Source organism: Lepidochelys kempii, chromosome 2 (assembly GCF_965140265.1).
Source record: "Lepidochelys kempii isolate rLepKem1 chromosome 2, rLepKem1.hap2, whole genome shotgun sequence".
Classification (NCBI taxonomy): Eukaryota; Metazoa; Chordata; order Testudines; family Cheloniidae; genus Lepidochelys; species Lepidochelys kempii.
Genome location: NC_133257.1, coordinates 262,585,887 through 262,600,406, shown reverse-complemented (window position 1 = coordinate 262,600,406; position 14,520 = coordinate 262,585,887). Strand labels below are relative to the sequence as shown.

The window sequence follows — 14,520 nt, the reverse complement described above, 5'->3', positions numbered from 1 at the left end:
GAGAGTCGCTCCTGTGACCAGCGACGGGAGCGCAGGAGCCCAGTTAGATCACTCCCCTCTCGCAGACTCGGCTTTGACCTGATGCACAGTGCGGCGAATGATTTCCTCCTCCCACCTCACCGACTCACAGTAAATGGTCTGTAACCCTTCTGCCAGGTGGAGCCAGCAGCAACCAGGGCCGGGTTCAATATCTAGGGGTTCCTCTCCATCGTTCCAACACAGAACCGGCTCGAGCCCCCACCCAGTAATCTGGGAAATTTATACATCACCCCTGGGTGCCTCTAAGAGGCAAAACTTCCCCACTCACATGCACAGAGTCTGAGTGTAGAAAAGAAACTTTTATTAAAAGGAGGGAAGTAACTTGGCATTAATTTGGGAAAACACCACAAACAGGGTTCATAAACATAAACCATGAGTAAAAATCCACCCCCAAGTAGGTTGGGCAGTGCCCTTTTCCCCTCAGGTTCTTAAGTTCAGCAACCCAAAATGTGCCTTCATGTGCCCGACCCTTCATGTGCCCGACCCTTCTTTACACCCCACTCACAGTTGCTGTCCTTGGTCAGTGCAGACCCAGAGTTCAGAGGTGCATCTGCAGAGTTCACTTCCCAGCCTGGGTGGGGGGCATTGGTGACCACAATGTCACTACCCCGGCATCCAGTTCTAAGACAATTTGTGATCCAACACCAGCCAAGTTGATTACAGTGAGCAAAACACCGCTCCATCAGCTGAATATATAGCAAACCTAAGCAAAATAGGAGCAAACTGTATTTACATAATCACACCCAGGGTCTCTTCCTCCCTCCCAGCTAGCTGTCTGGGAAGCATTCATTCAGACCTATTCATGCTCACTCTGCCTGCCAAACTGGAGCCAGGGGTACATCCTGCACTTGTCTGGCTGGTTCGGCCTTTGCCTCCAGCAGTAAAATACGAGAAGCAGCAAAGCATTACGTAAGCACTGAATTACACAAGAGGAGCATTTTGGCAGGCCCCTGAGCAGAGAGAGATGGGTCCAGATCTAGAGCTCAGGCCTTGTCCACCTTGGGGGTTTCAGCCACTAGTGTGGCTGCTCTGATGTAAGCAGGCAAAGCCAATATAAGCCAGTGCATCTCATCCTGATTTCAAGCAGGTGCAAATCACAGCGTCCAATATACAGTAGTCTGTCTATTCTGTAGCTTGCATTTGTGCAGCCACACCTCTGGGCTATAACTGGGGCCAATCTTCAATGTAGACCAAGCCTCACTTAAACTGGTGTAAATCTGGAGTGACTGTTTGAAGTAAGGCCAGGGTACAGGAGAAAAGAATCTAGCCCTTCGTGTTGTGCAGTGGTCCAGCAGACCCATGTCCAATGTCTTTCCCCCTCCAGGTTGCACCTCCTGCTGTGATGTGCGATGATTATCCAAGGCTGCAGGGCAGGGAGGGCTGAGTTCTGCTGTGAGTGTGACGTCCCCTCTGCCAACTGGATCACCGCTGCAGTCTCTGAGGGTGATGAGTAGAACAAGGGTTAAAGAGGGTTTGCCCAGATTGAAACGGTCCCGGTGAACGGAGCAACTTTGTAACATCAGCGAGTACTTATCTGTGCAAAACCGGCTGCAAACCCGCCGGGAGCTGCCACCACCTTGACAGATGTGCTGTGCTGCCTTCAAGATCCCGCACAGATGTTCCTCGTCTCCCCGACAGGAAGCTTCGTTGAGCCAAGATTAGCGGTAAATACGGGTGTCTGCCTGTCTCGTAATGTGCATGCTCTGCAGCACTGTGTGTAGGTACAAAAATAACCCCGAGTTAACATTAAGGCTGGAATGTCAACAGTCAGTAAGTGCCTATCTTCTTTCCGCAGTCACCCGCTCCTCTCCCCTGACAGCGGCCCCCAGACTTATTGCCGGTGCTTCTAGGCCTCTCCTTGTCAGCATTCAGTCCCTAAATGGGCAGCTCCCTCGAGTGTGAAGAGATGAAACAGATAAACAGATGCCTTAGAGCCTTATCCAAAGCCCACTGGAGTTAATGGAAGGCCTCTCGTGGCCTGCAGAGGGCTTTGGCTCCGGCCCATCATCGGCTCATTTCTTGGAGGCGGTGGGTCTTTGGGAGAGATTTAATGAGTGCAGGGCAGCGACCTTGTGGGCCAGCTTGAGAAGGGAGTTTCATGGGTCAGAGGGTGATGTGGAGGGAAGGGCAGGGGAGAGGTGGACCAACAGTGCGCTGGAGTGGGCATTGCTGGCAGACCGGATGGGGATGCAGGCCCATGCAGTAAGCCCGGCAGGGCGTAGCGAGGGGCAGAATTATGTAGGGCACTGAAGGCAACTGCAGAGGGCTTGAATTTGGTGCAGTGGAGCCAGGCGAGCCGAAGGAAGGATTTGAAAAAGAAGTGACGCAGTCGGAGCCAAGGGCAGGGGAGCTGAGCTGAGTGGCTGCGTTCTCTATGGACTGGATGGGGCAAGAGAACAGGTAAGTTACAATAGGGGATGGCCTCCCTCACGTACTCTTACACTCTCCGGTTAGCTGCCTTTCCTACTACACCCCTCTCTGCGAGTCATGCTGCGTTGGGCTGGCTTACTGGGACAAATGCAGAGATGAATGTGTTGGCGGGCAGGGAGGTGATGTCTAAGTTGCTGTAAGGTGTGTACCGAGGTCCTGGTGCCAGTTACACCGCTGGCTTTTATGATGTTACCCTGACCTACACCACTGTGAGAGCAAAATCGTTCTTGGCAAGGTCTGGGGGGTGAATTCTGCCAACTTAGACTCCTCTCTGTATTTGGCTCATCCTCTCCTGACACACAAATGGAGCAGGTCTGAACTCTCATCCAGCTGGCTGAGAGTAACTGTGGTTCCCCAGAGTCACGCTGCTTTGACTAGCCACTGACTGGAAAAGGAGACTGCCCCCGTCGAAGAAGAGCTGGGCCCAGGGTAACCCTTGGTGTGACAATGTGGAGGGAGCAGCATGTTTTTGATTGGCTTCTTACCTCCCACTATGAGAAATTGGATCCTGCTCCAATCCCGCTGTGCAGTGCCCAGCAACTCCTCCTTCCCCCAACCACTTCTGTACCCCGTGAACCCGTCCCAGGCCACCAAACTGTATGTGAGACAGTGTGATGAGCGGACAGGGTTACAATTGTCTGCCCTTGGTGCATGATGCATCGGATGCCACTGTGGAAGTCCTTTACCCAGGACAGCAGTGCAGCAGATCTACACAGGCAAATGGAAAGCTGGAAGATGCCTTTTGACTTACACTGCATTTTAGTCTGAAAGCAGGACACTGTTCCACATATGGAGGTGGGAGAATGAGTGTGCCACATTCTAGTTGGTTTGCCATGATTCGTGAGTTGGAGAGCTGTATTTCTAGCCCCTCTAAAATGGGCAGCTCTAACGTTTTTTATTTCTTTTAGAGTTCTTTCTATGCTCTCTTGCTAAGAGGAAGCAGGCACTCTGGGCCAGCGTAGTCCTTGGAAATAATTGCACTTCTTGCTCTCTGAAAGTCCCATGCCCTTCGGCCTCATGTCCCTGAACACCACTCAAGGCGTCCAACAGATCCCCTAAAATCCATTGCCTGGGAGTGTCTTATTGCCTAATTATGGCCCCTCTGATGGCTTCCTGTTTGAGCTGGCATTGCATACAAAATTGCTTTCTTGGTATTAAAAGCTCCTGGCTCCCGCTTAGACCCATGTACAAAATAAGCCACAATTAAAATTCTTCAAGTGGTTGCATACATTGTGCCGACAGCAAAAATCTGCACTTCCGTTGTAAACCCGTGTGTATTTCCACCAAATGCTTGCTTCACTCCTTTCAATCTGACTTTCTCTCTCCGGATCATAGGCTGCATTATATAATCTCTCTTAAACTTTGTTTTTCATTTGTCTACTTTTGATGATTGTTTATTTGACACCACAAACATTTAGGGTTTTACTGTGGACCACATGGTGACTTTAGCATCCACTGAGAGATTTTAAAAAGGACAGAAAAAAGACCATTATATGCCAGGATTTTGGGGGGTATAATTGACTGAAAATAGTCAGACGATAACGCAGTAAGTTTATCTCTTCAGATGTGAAAAGCATGTAAGTCAGAACCAACGTGCCCCAATCATGATGCACAGAACACAGTGACTCTGGAAGACTTTTTAAAGTAGAGGTGCTGCATCCCCACACTGCCCCCGGCTAAGCTCCCTGCCGCCCCTAGAGCTGGGGCCGGGAGCAGGGCCATGGCTTCAGGATGGGAGGACGTGGACAGGATGGGAAGGGGGCCCAGGCTGAGGCCACAGCCAGGGGCAGGCACAGAGCCCTTACCGTGAGGCCAGCAGTCGGGACCCTGGTCGTGGGGCCAGGAGCAGAGCCCCGTGTAAAACCTGGGGGTGCTGCAGCACCCCCCGCACTGCTAGTTCCCGCGCCTATGCACAGAACTTAAGCATACATATTGGGCAAGACTAGCTACAGCTGGGTGTATACTACTGAAAAACTCCTCAACAAATGTTGATTTGAATGCTTATGTAAATTGATTTAGCAGTGTCCATACTCCATTCGTGTTTGCTTTCCGTGACCATTCTAGTGAATGGGTTCACTGGCAGGAATGTTTGCAGAAACAGATTTTCAAGTCAATAGTGCAGAAATGCAGAGAGCCAATTTCAGATTGGTGATCATAAGTATTTGCAGTAGCAACTTGATCTGAAGAGTTACGTTACGCTCCATCCACTCAGCAAACCGCAACGTCATGGGACCTGTGTCCAGTTAAAACATCTTGAATTCTGAATTCCTGTCACAAGCTGTCTGCAATCAAACTACTGACTAAGAATTGTTCATAGAGGGCCACATTTTCAAAAGCACTTAAGTGACTAAGGCCAAGGGTAAAAACTTTTGCTGATACAGCAGTATCATTTAGAGGTGTGATCTGTGTTTGTGACATTTTTATAGCCTTGCAAAAGCTCTAGTCTAGAGACAGTTTTACGGCCATAAAAATGCTTTTGGTGGTGTGAGTTATTTTGCTCCAGGAACCAGCATAAGTTATACCGGCAAAAGAACCATTTACCAGTACAAACTGCATCTGCACTAAGAGGGTGCACTGCTATGGCTTTCACCAGTATAGCCAGCAACCTTTGCTTGTGTACTCCTGGCCTTAGAAGTCTAAGTCCCCTTGACTTTCAGTGGGACTTTAGGTTCCTAAAGTCTGAACCGGAATTCCCCTGCTGGCAACCCACCAGACTGTTGGAAGGCGACCAAGCCTCTGGAGTCTGAACACAGCCCAGGTACTGGCCCAGTCATAGGGGCCACAGACACACTGCCTGGGTGCAGACTCTCTGTCTAGCACCTTCCCACTCCCAAGAGCTGCATCCATGCAATCCCTGTCCTGCCCCTGGAACCAGTGCTGCTCCTGTAATTTAGAGTAGTAGCCATGTTAGTCTGTATCAGCAAAAAGAATGAGGCATACTTGTGGCACCTTAGAGACTAACAAATTTATTATAGCATAAGCTTTCGTGGGCTAAAACCCACTTCATTGGATGCATGGAGTGAAAAATACAGTAGGAAGATATATATATACACACAGAGAACATGAAACAATGGGTGTAGCAACACTATAACGAGAGTGATCAATTAAGGTGACCTATTATCAGCAGGAGAAAAAAATGTTTGTAGTGATAATCAGGATGGCCCATTTCCAAGAGTTTACAAGAAGGTGTGAGTAACAGTGGGGGGGGGAGGAGGGAAAATAAGCAAGGGGAATAATTTGTTAGTCTCTAAAGGGCCACAAGTTCTTTTTCCTTGTTCTTTTTCCTGTAATTTAAACATACCTACAATCCCACCGAAGGTATGAGTCTTCTGGGACACAGTTCAGCTGTCTCACGGGGCATATGGCATATACAGATACTTTGTACAGGCATCTAATACATTAGTGCTCTTTACTTACTTGTATGAGAAATGTACAGATTGTTACAAAAATAATACCCCATACATGCATTTCCCCTCTCCAGCTGACCCTTCCCCTGTGTTCAGGGAGGCAGGATGTCCTGCACCTCCCTTGCCTCATCTGGCTCCTGCAGTTGCTTCCCTCATCTTAAGGAGTAAAAATGGCTGAGGAGCCATCATCTAAAGCCACTCTGGTCCTCTTTAATCTTCCGGCCTGCTCTGTCAGGTGACTCCCTGGTTGGCCTCAACAGCTGACCAGAGTTCTGGCAGGTCACCTCATTGCTAGGTGACCTCTTCCCTGACAAATCAGTTCTCCAGGGTAGGTAGGGTTGCAGCCATCCGGGTTTTGGCTTCTGTGCATGGGTGCCAGTTAGGGTTGCCAGATGCCCGGTTTTTGACCAGAAAGTCTGGTCAAAAAGGGGACCTGGCAGCATCCAGTTGGTACTGACCAGATACCAAAAGTCTGGTGACCGCAGGGTGGGGAAAGGTGCTGGGTCATTAACCTGTGCCAGCCCCACTCAGCCAGGGCTGCCTCCTACCTGCAGGCAGGCTCCTTGTCAGGCCGCAATAGGTCCCATCCCAGCCCTGAAGCAGAGGGAGCCCAGCTGAGGGGGCGAGGGAGGTGGAGACAATCCAGCGAGTGACGGAGGTGGGTGCAGGGGGAGAGGAGCAAGTGATGGGGACGGGGCCTTGGGGGAAGGGGCAGAGTGGGGGAGCCTTGGGGGTCCAGTTACCAGCAATTAGAAAGGTAGCAACCGTAAAGGTAGGTGCCAGCTGTTCGTCTAGGGTGCTTTCTTTTTTAATAGAGTTCCATCCAGATTTAACAGTCCACTTTTGTTAGGCCTTTGCCAGTTCCCCAGTTAGAGTTTCAGTCCAACATGGAAGTGAAAGGATAATAAAGAAGACAGGAGGCTTATACTTTCAAAATGGAGATTGCAGCTTGGCAAAGATACATACAGAGACCATGATCTCACACGCAACTCATAAACAGTGTTATTTTCACCACGCACACACAGAGAAATTAGATAAAACATAAAATACTGGAAGGTTGCAGTGAAATATAACTTTATTTCTTAGAATTCAGAACAATAACACAAGAACCAAAACCAAAGAGAGACAAAGCAGGCTGCTCTCTAAGACAGACAGACAGACACAGGCACAATTCACCCCACCTTACTCAAGGCTGTCTGTCTTCAGGCTGACTCTGATCACAGCTAAAAAGTAATCCTTTTGCTTCTGGTAGCGTCACGACAACTGTAAAATGAGCATCTAGTAACAGGCACATCCAGTCCATAATCTGGTTTATGGTTGGAGAGCGCATGCCAGGAAAATTCATACTAACTTTTTCACTGCACTTTATATACAGGTACTGCAAATACCAGAGAAACAGAATGACTTGCTGAGCTGAAAGGTCTTTTAGATGAGGCAAGAGAAACGTTTCACTGTATGGTGAATGGAGAATGGCATTTAACAGTGCTGCCTTTGGGTTCATTAAAGAACCACCTAGCCTGCAAAGGAAATGCAAGGAAATGCCTTAGAAATTTAAAGTGATAGCTCTACAATTTGTACACAGTTTTCAGTACACCGCAGACTGTAAAGACGCAGTCCCCAGATCATCATATTAAGTTGCTTAGCTTCTGAGTAAAATTTTCCAAAGTGCTTGTTTGAGAAATAAGTTTGAACAAAGTGCAATCTCTTCATGGACAATTTAGGAACAGAAGGGGCGGAATGTGTTTGAATAAACCATTAGTTATGCAGATTGACCTTAATCTAATTGTAGCTTTAAGCCATTTATTTATTTGTGTGGTGGGCTGTGGTGGGGTTGTGCATTGTCAGCTGTTCCTAGAGGCATTGTTCTTGGTCTCTGCAGAGAGGCACAAAGAAAGGATCCGTCCATACTCCCAGGGAGCTAGACTTATGGCAGCCTTCTTAATGATTGTTTAAAATGTCACATTTTGTATTTTTCCAGGCACACACAGATAATGCACCATGATGGCTGACATTTCCTTGTGCTGAGATATCCCAGTGCATACTGTGCTAGCAGAGTCTGGTACCCCTGCTCTGTCCTGGAGCAGAGAGTCTTCCCCAAAGGAAGTTGTTTTAGTCACTATCCATCTGTTCTCTCAACTTCATATTCCTCTTGCTTTGTCTTCTGAGAACATTTCAGACCCTAAAAGAGCAGCCCATTACTGAATAAAAATCAAACTGACTTTCCGTGCTCCACTGCCAGATTGCCCCCTGCTCCAGCACTGGTCAGCGGTGATGTCGCCAATCCATTGCATGCTGGGACATCTCAGTCAGGCCCAAAGTCAGCAACGCCCCACATCACTACACACTGCCTTGTCCCAAAGATGGAGGTCCCACCAGCACCTCTTGTAGTCTGACAGCAGCATGCAGTCCTTGGCCCTCTCTCTGTAGTGTCCAATATGTGCCGGGGTAGGCAGGAGTCTAATGTGGTGTGGCAGTCCCTTCTGTGATTGCAAGATCCAAGCTGGGACTTAGTGAGAACGAATGTGATAATGGTAGGTAGCACAGGTTCTGTCAGTCAGGCTGGGAGGTAGAGAGCCAGGGAGGACAACAGTTAGTGTCAATGTCCCGCAGCTTCAGTAAATAATCCTTTGTATATTCAGCATAACAGAGTCCTGTCTGTTTTCTACCACGCAGGATGCTGCAGCCTCCACAGAGGGACTGAGTCTGCCATGTGCTCAGCTCAGGGAGTGAGAGAAGCCAGAGCCATCCCCCTTGTGGGGCTGTGTGAAATGTTAGGCCCGATATTACAATGATTGTATAATGCAAGCCCCAAATGAAACAGCCAGCCACAGGCCGTCAGCCTTTAAAAGAAGAACTGGCACAAAGCCAGTAGCCAGCACTTTACCCACAAAGGGACCAGTTCCCAACTCCAGAGGGAGGAATGGGAAAAACCAAAGGGAGGGTCAAATACCGGCACAAGGGCCGTAAGAATAATCCATCTGAAATAGACCAGATTTGTAACATGCCCTAAGGGAGGAACATGGGGACGACCCAGTCCTAATGGAACCTAGGGACAGATCCAAGCCATAGCAGCTAACTTTTACCACCCAGCAGGGGCATGGAGGAGACTGGCTCATGATGTCTTCATTGTCAATGGCTATTTTAGGGGGAAGCTCAGTCACAGGGAAGCAAGGTGCCAGGGGAGAATTGATTTCTCTCTCAAACGCACCGTATTAGTTACATTACAGTACAGCAGAGGCTCTGGGAGAGGTACTGAGCACATTCCAGGAGCTGAGACTCTGGAAATCCTACAGAAATATGGCAGCATCACTCCTGGCTGAGAGTGCCGGAATAAGATGATGATGATGGAGATTGAGTTGCAGTGTCTATAGCCGAGAGAGACCCACACCAAGCTAGTAGTATTCACATTGGCACATAAAGCAGCACTCCAGCTGGCCAAAGAACCTGCCTCTCCTAGCCTGCCTGCAAAAAGAACAGGTTTTCTGACATATACTACTTCTCAGCTTGTTTGATCTCGCTCATTTTCTCTTGGAACTGTAGATTGTTAACAAAATCTCTCCTCCGCTGTTCTGCCGGCCCATGCAGAGACATGGGAAGTTGGCATAAGATCGAGGGTGAAAAACTGTTTTTGAGCAGGGTTAATAGACAAAACATTCAAGCATTTACACAATGCTGGCACAAACACCATACGCATCTCATTTAGTGCATGTGAACTCCACACGGATGCTCTAAGTACACCTTGCATACACAAATTCAGCAGGTTGTGTTACCACACCACAACAGTCATGCTTACAAACTACTCCTGTGCGCTCTCAGCACCACACGTGTGCCGCGCGAACACCACACACACTCTCTGCAGCACTCCTGCTGACAAACACCATGCATGCACAGCAGTGTGTACACACCCACACTCAGAACACTCCACAGACTTACATGCACACCCACATCACACACCTGCATGCTCTTTCTCATGCACACACACACAAAAACACTCCAACATTTAATCACAGTGAGGAAAATCAGGGGCAGAAGAATCCTGCTGGAGACAGAGATGGGGCCTGAATGTTGGGGAAGCAGCTGCCACGTTATATCCGTCCACCCAATGACAGACATGTCAGTTTAATTTGCATCTGGCTTGCTTAACATCCTTTATCTTACATAATGCAGCTCTTTATACAGTTGTAGTGTTTAATGAAAAGAGAAATTGAATCCACAGTGAACAGACTTTTCCAGGTACATTAGAACTCTTGGGAATATCACTCGTAGCAGACTGCTTAGGAGAAACAGTCAATTCCTTGCAAGTGCCTAAGAACTGAGACATTGGTGTGAGTAGCTGCTTTTTAATGCCATATTTGGTAAGCTTTGTCAAAACCAGGGACTCCCAATTACTTTTCCTGGTTGTTGATGCTGAATGCTGCTGCATGCCACCTCAGAGGTGGCTGCATTTCATTGGTAGGGGAAGCGCAGTTTGTTACACACGTTGGAATCTTTGGGATCGGAAGTCGCTCTGTAAACATCCAGTATTGTTGTCCTTTATAGCATGTGTTTAATTTAGGGCTTTTTGGACGAGCTGGAAGAAGGAAATCCCTTTTCCGGAAAAACTTCACTTAAAAAAATTGTTTTGAATTAGGACGAAAAGTCAGAGGTGAGATTTTTTTTGTGGGAAATTTTAAAGAGAAATTCCATTTCAGAAGAACCAAATGGAATTTCTCATCCTTTCTCCTGGAAGGCTCTTGTCGATGTCAGTTCTGAAACTGACCAGAACCTTCCCTGGCCAGAGGGCCTAGCTACTCAGCCTCCCTTCCCTTCCCTTCCCCTGCAGCTCCAGGAGCCAAAGAGGTGGGGTGCTAATCTCCCCATTTCCCCCTTCCCGTCCCTCTAATCTCTAGAGATGGAGAGGCAGAGACTCTGGCTCCGCAAGCTGCGGAGGAGTGAGCAAGGCTGAGAGCTCCAGCTCTCTGCCTTTACAGCTCCTGGAGCTCGGTGGAAGGCTAAGCTGCAGAGTGTCTCTGTGATCAACCTGGGCCAGGAAAGTTTTTGTCAATTTCCCTTACGGGAGGTGAACCTTCCTGGCGGTCAGCCGGGAACGTCATTATGGTTTTTCTGATGAAAATTTTCCAGCAAAACTAAAGTTTTCCCCTGAAAATTTTTTGTTTTGTGAGAAGAGCATTTTTCATCAGAAAATCATTTGAATGAAAAACTTTTTGACTAGCGCTACGGGCCACATGATCATGGCGGTTTGTGCTCGTGTGACACCCCACCTCCCCCGATGTGTGTGTGATACAAGGTTTCTTCTGTGCCCAATCTGCAGAGGATAGGGGGCTGCTGCTGGGCCAGTTAGAGAGCCTGGGTCTCTAACTCAAGCTGTAGCAGCCTGTGCTTTTTAGCTTTGGGGGTCCACAGGTAAATTGCCAGGGTGTCAGCCAAAATGGTGACCATCACACTTTTTCCCAATGGAGGCGTGTGCATGGGTTAGGTTGTTACTAGGCAAGGGCAATATGCATAGCTGTATGGAGGCACTTGTGCCATAAAAAGCAGGGCATGCTGGGGCTGGAAATATTTGCTGGGGATTTATTTGTAATCTGTCAATGAGGGCTAAAACAAGAGCTCTGTTTCATGAAAAATATCAAGGTATCCGCATCTGGGTTTCATTTCTCATCAGAATGAAAACTTCTGAAACTTTTCATGGAAAAAACAAGGGAGACCCACCCCAGAATGGCCAATTAGTTAGGACATTCACCTGGTACTTGGGAGATCTAGATTCAAGTGCCTGGCCCAAATCAGGCAGAGTGCAGATTGAAACCTGGGTCTCCCAAATCCCAGCAGAGTGGTCTAACCACTGGGCTATTTGGTATCCTAAGGCAGGTTTGCTCTTGTTTTGACCAGAAATTCCATCCTCGACCTGAGACACCTTTCAGTCGGAACTGATACATTCTCAGAAACGTTTTCAGTTTCAATTAAATCTGCATTTTCGGATGAAAAAAAGCTTAGTCGAAAAATTCCCAATCAGCTCAATTGCCAGTATAGCAAAAGTCTTTGGAAAGCGACTATGTTGCCCCAACACCATTGTTGTTGTCTTTAAGATCTTTTTCTAGAGAAGGGTGCCACTAGAGAAGGGTGCCGGATTGCCAGCCTGGACACTAAAGCCTCCCGTCTGTCAGCAGGACAGGGACCCATGTGGATGCGGGAAAAGCCTAGCTCTGTTAAGCTAGCCCTATGGGCTGAGAGGATAGGTTAGCCTCTATTTAATCCTTTGCATCTCTGCTGAGGCATCCTGTGGGCACCTGTTCCTTGTGAACCAGACTGAAATGACTCTGCCTGTTTCTTGTAGGGTACCAAAAAGCCTTTGGATGGTAACTGCCTTCAGTGTAGCTAGCAACCTGCCAGACTAGAGGGGTCCTAGACCCCATTATCAACCCCTCCCCAAGCCATCCAAGCTCCTTGCCGGCTTTTTGTTTGTTTGCTGAGGACACTTGTCATTTCCTGTTGTGGGCTGTCTGAGTGAGGAGCCCGTCATAGTGATGGCTCCAGCACGCGTTCTCATTCAGCAAGGACAAAAGGGCTCTCCATGCTGCCTGTCCAGCTGTGTTTCTGTAACCTTTCCATGACCCTCTGTCACCCAAGCTGGTTACAGCAAACACATGGTGAGTTGTGTCCATCCCACAGTCTTTCCGCCTCCTGACTGTGTGTATCCACGCGCAGCTCAGCTGCTACAGGGCAGCTGCGGCAATGCATTGTGGGAAAAGCTGGTCAGTTCTCCCATAGTGCACTAGCGGCTGACAGAGAACCTGGAGCCAGCGGCGTGTGTATAGCGGGGCAAGGTGCATACACACTAGAGCCATGATACTCAGACCTCAAGGGTTCAGGAGCCGAATTAGCAATCCGCATTACCCAACAGAGCCAGAGGCGTGTGCATGGATTGACTATATAGCACTATAGTGGATGGAACAATCACAGAGAGCATTTTAATATCATGTGCTGCACAGAGCTGCAGGAGACGCATTACAGAGCCACTTGGGACTCCCGAGCCTCAGTGTGAGTATCCCTGCTCTAGAGTCTCCAGTTGCACAGAGGAAGGATGCTATGCCAACCTGATGCCATGGGCACAGCCAGGGGAGCCTGCCCATGTGGCAAAATGCCGCATGCCAGCTTACAGAAAGGCCCTCGTGGCCCAGCCTAGGCCTCTAGCAGGGGTGAGGCATGGCTGGCAGCCGTGGTTACTACCCAAGGGCCCACTCCAGAGCTGACTGAAATCAATGGAAAGGCTCCCCCCCGATGAGTGTGGGCTTTGAATCAGGTGTCAAACGTGGTGTGTGGCATTACACTATGCTTGGAGCCAGCCAGGCCGCTGACCAATTAGAACGGTGGCTCAGAGCTGTGGCATGGCCGGGCTGGGAGAGCCTCTCCCGTACAGCAGTCATGTTTCCTGTTAGTGCCACGGGTAGACAAAGTGCCTCTGACCTTGGCCCAGCAGGACACCGATCTATAAGTCAGAGTGAAGCCCAGCCGCGGCAGAGCCTGAAACAGCCTTTTCTGGAGGGCGGAGAGGAAGCGAGCTTTGCTGAGTGCTTCCTGGATATTTTCGGTGGTGTCAGCGAGCCCCGCTAGGTCTCAGTGGTTCTCCAGCGCCATGCAATAAGCTGCCAGCATCAGACGGTTACCATGGCTAAATGCTGTATTGAAACTCTAACTATGCTCTCTCCCTGTTATCCAGCCAAGGATTGATCACAGCATAAGTGCAGGGGCCTCTGCTCGCCCCAGGGCTGAGTGCTGTTCGTGCTCCCCACCCACTCAGCTTGGCAGAGCCTGGGGGAGCAGGGGAAGGAGGCAGTGAATCTCCCCGCTGTGTGATTGGCTTTGGTTCTCCTCCTCCGCCCCTGTCTGCCCCTCAGGGAGCGAGCGCATGTCATGCACAGTGGACCAGCCACTCTCCTGGCTCCTCCTGCAACACGTGAACGATCATTGGTAAGCAATGACTTGGGGAAATGGTCCTGCTCTTCAGGGCAGAGAGCCGGGCTCTTCAGATAGCGTGTCCAGATTCCCTTAGTCACAAGGGATCAATTTGAGATGGAGCCCCATAACAGTTCACTGATTCTGCACTAGCTTTGGTTTACTGCCCTTGGCTGCTTTTCAACAGCCATTTTCCATGGTTTCACTCTCACACAGAGAGAGAACAGTGTACGGGATACTAGTTTTCAAGGCCTCCACTGCACGGCCTCTCTGTCTGCAGCTCTCTGAGACAATGTAGCTGGCAAGCCCATGGTGACACTTGTGAAAGCTGGCAGTGGATCAGTCTTATTGGAGTAGGATGACCCTATGTCCTGTTTTGGCCGGAACAGTCCCTTTTTTAAGCCCTGTGCAGGCCCTCCCAACTTTTTTGGCAAAAGTGGGCCTTTGTCCCATTTGCTCTTGCCAACTTGATCAGTGCAGAGTAACATGTGGGAGAAGGGGGGGTGAGCAGTGATGCCAGCCCCGCACTGGTGGGGGAGGCAGGGCTCGGGCGGGGGGCAGGCAGGGCTCCGGCAAGCAAAGACACCAGCCCTGCATGGGGAGGGAGGGGCAGGGCTCAGGCCAGCCCCGCATAGGGAAGCGAGGGGTGGGGGAAATGAGGCTAGCCCCACGTGGCGTCCCATTTTACCTTTGG

The 14,520-nt window shown here is 49.4% G+C and overlaps 1 protein-coding gene across 2 annotated transcripts in view; it reads left to right on the top strand.

Moving 5' to 3' along the window:
• Positions 1 to 1,247: 1,247 nt before the first annotated feature.
• Positions 1,248 to 14,520, top strand: part of GJC2 (gap junction protein gamma 2) — a 112,338-nt gene continuing 99,065 nt past the window's right edge. The window contains exon 1 of one of the 2 annotated variants that reach the window (XM_073334823.1): positions 1,248 to 1,703. The gene's annotated coding sequence lies outside the window, so the exon portion shown is untranslated. The remainder of the gene's footprint in view (positions 1,704 to 14,520) is intronic. The other variant, XM_073334822.1, reaches the window with a different exon arrangement.